Genomic DNA, 9,355 nt, shown 5'->3' with positions numbered 1-9,355 from the left:
ACATTTAATCAGACTTAGAGTCTGACCTTTTCTCCTTAACATAAATTCCATTTCATTTCCATACACAAACCTTGAAAAGGCAGAAAAGTCTACTTAGAAATCTGGCTATCATTTGTGCCCTTTTCAGTTATTTTCAATAATGTATGTACATATGCATATGTGCTTTGAGCAGCTTCCACTGTAAGACTCTGGCGAGCCTTAACTTACTGGAGATCCCCAAGTGAACAATGCAGAGATGGAAATCAAGGCAAAAGCAAGAGGAATTTTATTGATCCAGCATGCTGGGGTCGCCCTGCACATGGAAAGAGAGAACAACTTTGCAGAGTCTGTCCAGGGAGCCTTTATACATTTTTCAAAGCAGCAGCCATTAGGCACAAGAGTGTAATTGGCAGAAGAGTGTGACTTTTAAACTGATTGGTCTTTAGGGAATGGGGTAGGTGGCCAAAGGTTGGGGAATGTGTCTACAAGCTCTGCACCTCCCCTACCCGCAGGTGGCAGGTGGTCAGTCCCTCCTCCCTGTGGTGGTCTGAGGAATGTAATTAGCCCCTCCCTTCCAGAGGGGAAGTGTGCCTATGTTCTTTATGACCATTCTCTTCCAGGAGGGAGGGGTCTGGTGGAATTTGTCAAAGTTCCTGAGCTGATCTCTTCACCACTTTTCTGGTGGCTTTGAACACAGTCAATAGAAGTTGCCTTTACAATAACTTGTCCAATAAAAATATTTAAAAGAAAAAATTCAAGTGATTGTTACCTAAAACCGTTGTGGCTATAAAACTGTCATTCAGCCTTGTAGATATATGCCTAACAGCAACACTGTTGACTAGACAAGCTTTACTGGGAGTTTTAAAAATTAGTGAGTTACTTTCAAACTTGAGCAGAAAAATGTCTATGGTTCTCAATAGCACAAACAATGAGCCCAAAGTATCCTATATGAGAATTCTAAACTAGTGCATCTATACATCCTTCCTGTTTTCCCATCCACCCCATTCTCTTTTCCTTTTTTACAATTAATTATTTTATTTATTTACCAAATGTTGCCTCACTTGCAGAGTTCTTCCCCTCATTCCCTTCCCTTTCACCTATGAGAGGGTGTTCCACCCTGGGTATCCCCCCTCCCTGGGGCAGTTCTGATGTCTTTTTAATTGTTATTTTCTCAAATATATTTCAAGTCAGTGAAACTCTATGTGAAGCAATATTCATCTCAGGAAAATGCCCCTGTATTTGCATTTATCTTCCCACATTCATAATGCTCCCTAGAATGAAATTCATATTAAAACACACATTATCAAGTTTCTATAAATACACTTTCCTTCTGAGACAACTTGAAATACATCATCATATGTGTTAGTTTTTCAATTAATGCCTAAAGTATACTTTTCAAATGTAACATAAAAGCATGCAAAATTTACTCATAAAACTGGACTCTAAAAATAATCCTGTCTTGCTTGGCTGGGCTTATAATGTTTTCCCCCTTTTTATTTTATTCTGACAGTATGTGGAAACTCAATAAATCAAATGTCCACCAAACTCCAATCGGCAACACTACCTTCAAAGTGTCTTTTGACAAGTAACATGTGCTGATTTGAAACCCAAAGACAGGTTTTTTAAATGGTTCTTCAAAACAGCTACATTCCTCAGAGCCCTCTCTGTGTCAGTGCCTTGTCTCATGAAAGAAAATGAGCAAATGTGTAATGGAACTGTGTAACCAATGAAAGCATCCGTATAAACAGAGAACATTCTTGACAGCATTAAAGTCTTTTTGAGATTCTATTGAAACATCAGACCCCAGACGCCCGTGGCTGACATGCCAAGTAGAATTTTTTTAGAGAAAGATCCAGAAATAAGCATTCAATGTGCATATTCCCCAGCTCATTGGCATCTATGTCCCTCAGAAGACCCCTCAGCAGTACTGAGGTGGACACAGCATTAACCTCTGATTTGGTTTCTCAACTGGTGGTATGTTTTATTGTCTAAAAGTGGCCACACCAATATGACATCTACAGCCCTATGTATTCTCAAAAGTGGCATTGCCTTCATGCCATTGAATAGTGGAATTTATGTTACTTCTGGATCTGGGCAGACTTCAGACTATAGTGAAAATGAATAATATGTGACTCCTAAGACCAATTATTCAATTCTATTTCCACCTGGTTCTCTCTTAATCCCTGCCTTAGGAATGTAGTCACCATATTGTGAAAAAGCTAAGCAACCCCATAGAAAAGCCATATGTGGGCTTTTTTTTTTTTTTTTAAGATCTCCATTTTAATCCCTAACAACAGCCAGCACTTCAGCAACCAGATATGTGAGTGTGAGGGACTTTAGATGACTCATGAGTTCAGAATTAGGTCACCCTGGTATGATGGTGATAAATTATCTCACCTATCCTAGACCAAAATTTAGGTTTGTAAATAAAATAAATGTTATTACTCTCCTAATGTTTTATAGTGCCTTATTACACATCAATAAGTAAACAAAGTAACTTAAACACACACACACACTCCAAATATATAAACAGCTTCTTCAGAGGACATATGTGGTCCATGTAAACTTTCATGTATTCCAGCTTGCATTAAGAATTTCTTATTCTGTCTGTTTCATTGCATTACCAGTCTAAACCAACTTGCCAAATCCTATTCTAGGTAATTATCTATGTCTACCATTTTCAACCAGGAGTGACTGATGCCCACCCTGCCACACAAAGAATTGCCAGTATCTGGGGACATTCAAGATGGGCATACATGGCACCAAAGAGGTGGAAGCTAGGAATGGCACTAAACACTCTATAATAAACAGCCTCTACCCAACAATAAAGCCTCAGAGAACAGAAAGAGTGTCACAGGTGAGGAGGAACTCTGACTTGGATCCGGTCCATGGCTCTAAGCTATTGAGTTCTTGCCCAAGATTTTCTGCACTATCACCTAGGTCTGGTGTTTTTCAGCTAAGACGTAAAGAAATTGAACTGAATATGGAAGAGAGGTTTAGAATACCATATATCCATTTTAAATCTATTTAACACCGTAGTGTGAATGCTTATTATTCTCTAAAGTGCTCATATTGACATTTAATTCCAATGTGATACTATCAAGAGATGCAACATTTGGGAGGTAATAAGTTCCATGACTCTTATAAGTGAGGTTCACTGTTTTAAAAGAGGCACCACACCATGTTGTGTCATTTCCACTAGAAGGAGCTATCTTTGAGAAAGTCTTCCTCACGAGATACTGAATTTGCTGGTATCTTTTTTTTTTTTTTTTTTTTTTTTTTTTTTTTTTTTTTTTTTTTTTTGTCCATTATGCTTTTAATGGAGATTTAAAACTTAATGCAAAAGAAAGTTTTATATATCATTAGCAAGTGATTAACTTAAATTATGTTTTAATAATGTGAATACAGTGTTAGACCTCAAAAAAGAAACTACAAAGTTCCCTGCAACCTAAAATGTTGGAAAGGCTCCTTAAATTGTCTTTACCTACCAACTTTATAATACTCAGTGGCATCTTGAGGGACATAAGAAAATATGAGGTTCTTTTCAGCTATGATTTGGAGCTTCAGTAAAGCTGTATGGTAATGTCACTATGGGACCATAAAATTTTCCCAAAAGTACTTCCAATAGCATAGGCATTTCAGAGGCTTAATATTAATAGTTCAAAGAATAGAAAGCAACTAATTTATCCTTGGGAACTGTAAAAGATAAATCCTTAGAGAAGCTTTCTAGAATACAGAACTCAAGGATATCAGTTCTGTGAAGTCTCGGTGAGACACTCCAAGGCACAGTGTTGAGCACAGCCTGGTAATCAAGATGTCACTGCACTGTACTTTAGGAGGTTCAGGATGCTGTGCTTGAAGTAACAGGACATTGACTTTATCCCTAGTTAAGAGCACCAGGTGTCAAGCTCAGCTTCCATTTACACAGGATGCACCAAGAAATCCTTAGGATGACCAGTGGTTCGGGTACTGCATTCCTAACACTTTTTACCTTTCTGCTTTAGGGTTCACTTTAGTTAAAGCCGAGGTTTGTAGGACTTTAAGAGCTCTGACTGCCCTAAGAGTGGTCTTAAAACAAAGTCCCTTTCAAAGAGCTCACTGGATACTGGAAAGAAATAAAGGCAACAACTATAATAGCTTAATTTCTTCCAAATGAGAAATGTTAGAAATGGTATGTAGGCTAAATATCTGATGAGTATCAAAATTTGCAATATAACTAATAGACATTTAGTAGGGAAAAATATACTGTATTGGCAAGGTTAACTATTTGTGTGAAATATTCTATATATCAACTGAACAAAAAAAATTTTCAAATCTCTAGAAGCCTGTAATGAGAAACAGCTAAAAGACAAATGTTAGAGAACTTATTACCTTGAACACATTAACACACTTGATATAGGAATATTTCACTTTTAAAACTAGTGTTGGCTGTAGAAAAGCTGGTAAAGGCCTGTGTACCGGGATGTGGTTTCTAGTACGGGAGTTGATCAAGTTACGCACGTTACGGCTTTCAAAAGAATGAATCACCTCCACTTGAAGCCTCTTTCACAGACTTAACTCATAGTTTATGACTTCTGTTTACTAGTTCAAAACTAAGCAGGAGAGGAACTAAGCTGACTAGTCAGGCTTGGAATGCACAATGGTTTGGCAAATCGCAGTCACTCAGCTCAAGGATGTGCAATAATCTGCAGGAAAGCTGCTCGATTCTGGTAGTCTGTTCCTTCACATCTGTAGAGGAGTTCTGTACAGCCATTTTTCTTTATCAACCTTAAGCTGCATACAGGCAAAGAGATCACAAACTGCTGGGAGGCCGTAACAGTCGGGGCGAAAGTTACGTTCTTCTTGTAGGGGTGAATTAAGAAATGCTTCCTGTGCCTTCTTTCGAAGTAGCCACTTATCTTCTCCAGAGGGGAACTGGCTGAGGCTTCCCACTTTCTTTCCTGGTAAAACCCAGTCGGCAGTGTTAAAGGGACACCAGGAAGTGGCCATGGAGCTTTGAAGCATCTCTTTGCCAGCTCTCTCCTCTGTATTAGGCACGTCCTTAGGGCCTCCTTTGCACGTAGGCCCTATAAGCCACTCTGACAAGGAACTATTCTTTATGACGTGGAAGGAATCAGCAATTCTAGCAGGAGCCATAGCCTTGGGTGCCTTAGCTTGTTCTGTTAGCTCATTTCTGGAAGGGCAGAGCCACAGTGTCAGGGACTCTCTGTGTTTCTCAGGCTCAGATTTAGGTTCCATAGGCATTCCATTCTTGTCCTTTCCTCCCTTCTTCAGAAGCCATTTATACACGGCTTCCTTCTCACAGTTGTCATCACACACACACTCTGCAAAACTGGTGCAGGGCTCGTTGGCTTTACACACTTCCTCTACTTTCCATGTGTCCTGATGGTTCTGGGCAAGCCAGCCGTCGCTGATTGTTGCGCCGGGGACCGACACTGATTTTTTGGCCTCCAAGTGGTCATTTAGGCATTTCAGATTGCCCAGGTTCTCAATCTCCACACCTCTAGGCTGGTTGCCCTGACAGTTGGTACAGGAGTCAGGCTTGACAAGCCAATCACTCACATTGTAGGGCTCTCTGAACACCTGGAACAAGAGTTTAAACTTCTCGCTGGTTTCCCAGCTGCCATCCACAGGCTTCTCCAGCTCACAGGGTTCCTGAGGAGTCACCAACCAATCAGACAGGTCCAGCTCGTCTTGATCAAGGAGCTCTACATCTTCAGCCTTTTCAGCTTCAGGAGAGAAAGAACTGGTGCTACAATGGCTGTTACATTTTGAGGAACTTGGTTTTCCAGCAATTTCTTGTTGATGACTGTTAAGGAGCCAATTTTCTAAGCCCTTCAGATTGCCCCAGGCATCGCTGAAGAAACTGCAGGCTCTGGCAGAAGTCTGACTATTCTCTGAAGTCTGTTTTGGGATAAGCCAGTCCTGTGGGTTGGTACTGGGTACATAAGGAGCCTGAAGACCAATGGCAGGTTTGCTTACAAGAAGCCACTCACTCAGAGATACAGCTGTGCCACTGGATGCTGACTTCTGCTCTGGCACCTGGATATAGCCTCTTTTCTCTAGGAAAGGCCCAATACTTGAGGAGCTCGCGTGAGCCATCAGATGCTCAGGGATTTGAATGGTCTTAAGGGATCCAAATGTGGTGATGGTCTGGCGCAGAGCAGATGTATCTGCTTCAAAGAGTAGGACAGTTGAATCTTCAGGCTTCAGGGCCAAACTGCCCAGTCTCTCCAAGCACACAGAGACTTGATTGGCAAGATCTTTGTTCTGAGTATACTCCAGTTGATGAATAAGACAATTGAATTGGCCCATTAGCCAATAGAGCTGCTGAGCCTGCTGCTGCAGTGTCTCCTCTTTAAGCTGATAGATGAGATCGACCTGTTCATTGAGCCACACCTCTCGGCTCCGAAGGCATTCCAGGTGGCGACTTATGCAGCTGTGAATCTGAGCTTTTACCTCTCGTAAATTATCTTTAATTTGCTGTTCAGCCCGAAGTACTCCACCAATAGCAAGCTCCAGCTCCCTCCTTGCATCACTGCACCTCAGAAGAGTTTCTCTATTACTGTAGCAGCCACTCTGTTCCAGGGATGTGTTCATTCTGCTCACTGTTCCAGGTAGTCTGGCCCCGCGACGAAAACTGCTCATTTGCTGGTATCTTAATCCAATACTTCTCAGACTTCAGAACTGTAAACAGTTCATTTCTATTTTTGTTTCTAATTTACTCAATCTATTGTTTTGTTGTAGTAGAGGAATAGACCGAGACAATGTGCTCAAACATGACCACAGGTTAGAAAGCCTTTTTCCTGACCCCTCAGTCCCTAATTCTAGATATTGTTGTTTCAAAAATACTGGTTATTAACACTTCTTACTCAGCTTTAATGGTAGCCAAGCATTCATGAAAGTATTGGCCCTTTTACTTGGAAAATGACTCCTAAGCTAGAGAAGAACATCAGAGAAGTCTAGAAGAGTCACCCAGTGAGTGATTCTAGACTCTTCTATTCTCCCACTGAGAGCCTTTGGCATCCATGACCTGTACTTAGCCTGTTCTGCACTGGCAGGGAGAAAACAGGAGGCCAAAGCTCACCCTTTACTCCTCTACATGTATCTGGAAGGGAAGCAAACTCAAGGTAATTGATCCTTGTTAAGCCAGGAGGCAGCACCATCCAGCAGATGCTGAATAACTGATTCCAGCACATGTTCAGTATGCTGTGTACCTCTCATCGATAAATAAAACCAGCTTTTCTTACTACAGTGCCCATTAGTTGCCAATGAGGTATATAAAAGCACCACTGTCTGGAAAATCTACTGCTAGAGTATCTTGCTAAATCAAATCACTTTCGGGATTTATACAAACGTGGCTGATGGCACGTTACTCTAGGCTTTAGTCCATTCTTTTGTGGACATGGCATACCTTGGCACTCTCCCATTGCAGATGTGGCACTATTTGCCTCACATGCTAAGCAGATGAAACTCTAAAAACTGATGGGTAGAACAACAGGAAAATGTGAAATAGCCTATGATTACCATAATTACCTCAGTAAAATGTGTGATTTCGTCACAATGGGCTTTTCTAAGCATGTCATTACATTATACTTTTGGTAAGAAGAAGAATCAAACTGTTTTCCTTTTCAAAGTTTATTCAGCAAAGAAAAACACCAATTCAATCAATTTCACAGTAATTATTAAGTTGTAATTTTTATTTTTTTCTCCTATTAAAGCCAAACCCAGAAAGAATCTTTTATATTACATTTATGTTCACTGCATTTCTAGAGTGGCTATAATTAGTACTAATTGCTAAAAGTCAGTCATGATTAAGGACATGGGATATTACGTTTAATCAACCAAATTGAACTTAATTCCACCATCTGCACTAGTAGTTTTGGGCCAGTTATCTCTTGTGACTCAGTTTCCTCTTCTGAGATGACAACAATAACAGTCATGTGTACACAGTTGCCTCTATGGAACAACCACAGAATGAACAGACCTGGGTAGCTCCCAGCACAGAAGACATACTTAATTAAGTGCATCTTCACTTCAAAGTCTATAATGAAACTTTACTTCCTTTTTTCTTTTTCTTTTTTTTTTTAAAGCTTCAGACATTTCCAACTGCATTGTGGAGAGCACCACATGAAAATTTCTATTCTGAATGATCTTCCCATCTCTTGAGTACTCCACAACTAATCACCTATATCACTTTACTGAGCCTGAGAAAGCTGAACTTTCATCATCTAAACATGAACCATGCTTCAATTATAGTAATTTCAGTCATCATTGCCCTCTCTTCTCAATAAACATATTGCTTGATACCAGAATGTGTAAAGTATTTCAATTGGCTTGAAATCCTTACTAATTTTTAGCTCTTTTGATGTTTTAAAGAATATTTTCAATGGTTTTCTGAAGAGGCTTGCCATAATATGTTACTGAACATTGCATAAATATTAAAACCCAAGGCTGTCTAGCTGTGCGTACATCACTTCTTGAGCTCTCTTTTTATAGCCACCATGGAAAACCATATTATTATTTACTTACAGGACATAAAGTCAATGGGACAAAAAGAATATGACTGCAGACCTAGTTTGATAGTCAATAATGTATACCAGGCATATTTTGCCAGAAAAGGACCCCATCAAAACAGTACTGAATGACATTTATTCACAACTAAAAATGCAAGTTTTTTTTTTTTTTTAGAAAGATTGATAACTCAATAAGTGAAATCTATCAAGACTCAGGAAGCAATGTTCTATATATAATAAAGCCAATTTCCTGGTCATTTGGTCTCCTATAAAGTAAATGATTTTTTTCATTTTCTAGTCCCCTTCTCTATTTTATCTGTGGCCAGTGTAGATGACACTAAAGGGGCTCACGTGTTCTGGCTTTTGTTGTATGTGACCCAGCTGAGGGCATTGGAGGCATTCAAAGACTGGAAAGAAATTGGGATCATCGTACTTGTCAGAGTGTTTTTCAATGCCCGTCCCATGGCTTCTTTTTCCCTTGGGAAGGCCTCATCCTACACACACACACACACACACACACACACACACGCACGCACGCACGCACGCACGCACGCACGCACGCACGCACGCACATACACATCACACACACACAATGTGTATGGATATATTTCTTGTAATATTTCTTTTTCTATTTCTGCAGGCTATGGGTACTAAATATTCCCTACTATTATCTTTATGAAACACATTCCTTGTGCTTTTCCTTACAAACTCCCTACAGTCCTAAAAATACAAGTTGCTTTCTCTTTCTTGAGACTTGCCTTGAAATGCTATTTCAAAGGATATAATCATTATTCAAGGTTGAGATCCTTGCTACACAGTGTCCCATCAATTTCTTTACTTCTCCCATCTCTGTATCTTCT

The 9,355-nt window shown here is 39.9% G+C and overlaps 1 pseudogene; it reads right to left on the bottom strand.

The window, feature by feature from the left end:
- Ncoa4-ps (nuclear receptor coactivator 4, pseudogene) lies at positions 3,282-6,624 on the bottom strand (annotated as a pseudogene).

This window comes from Mus musculus, chromosome 12 (assembly GCF_000001635.26).
Source record: "Mus musculus strain C57BL/6J chromosome 12, GRCm38.p6 C57BL/6J".
In the NCBI taxonomy this organism is placed as follows: domain Eukaryota; kingdom Metazoa; phylum Chordata; class Mammalia; order Rodentia; family Muridae; genus Mus; species Mus musculus.
Note: the sequence above shows the minus strand (reverse complement) of the source record. Positions and strands in the feature narration are given on the sequence as shown.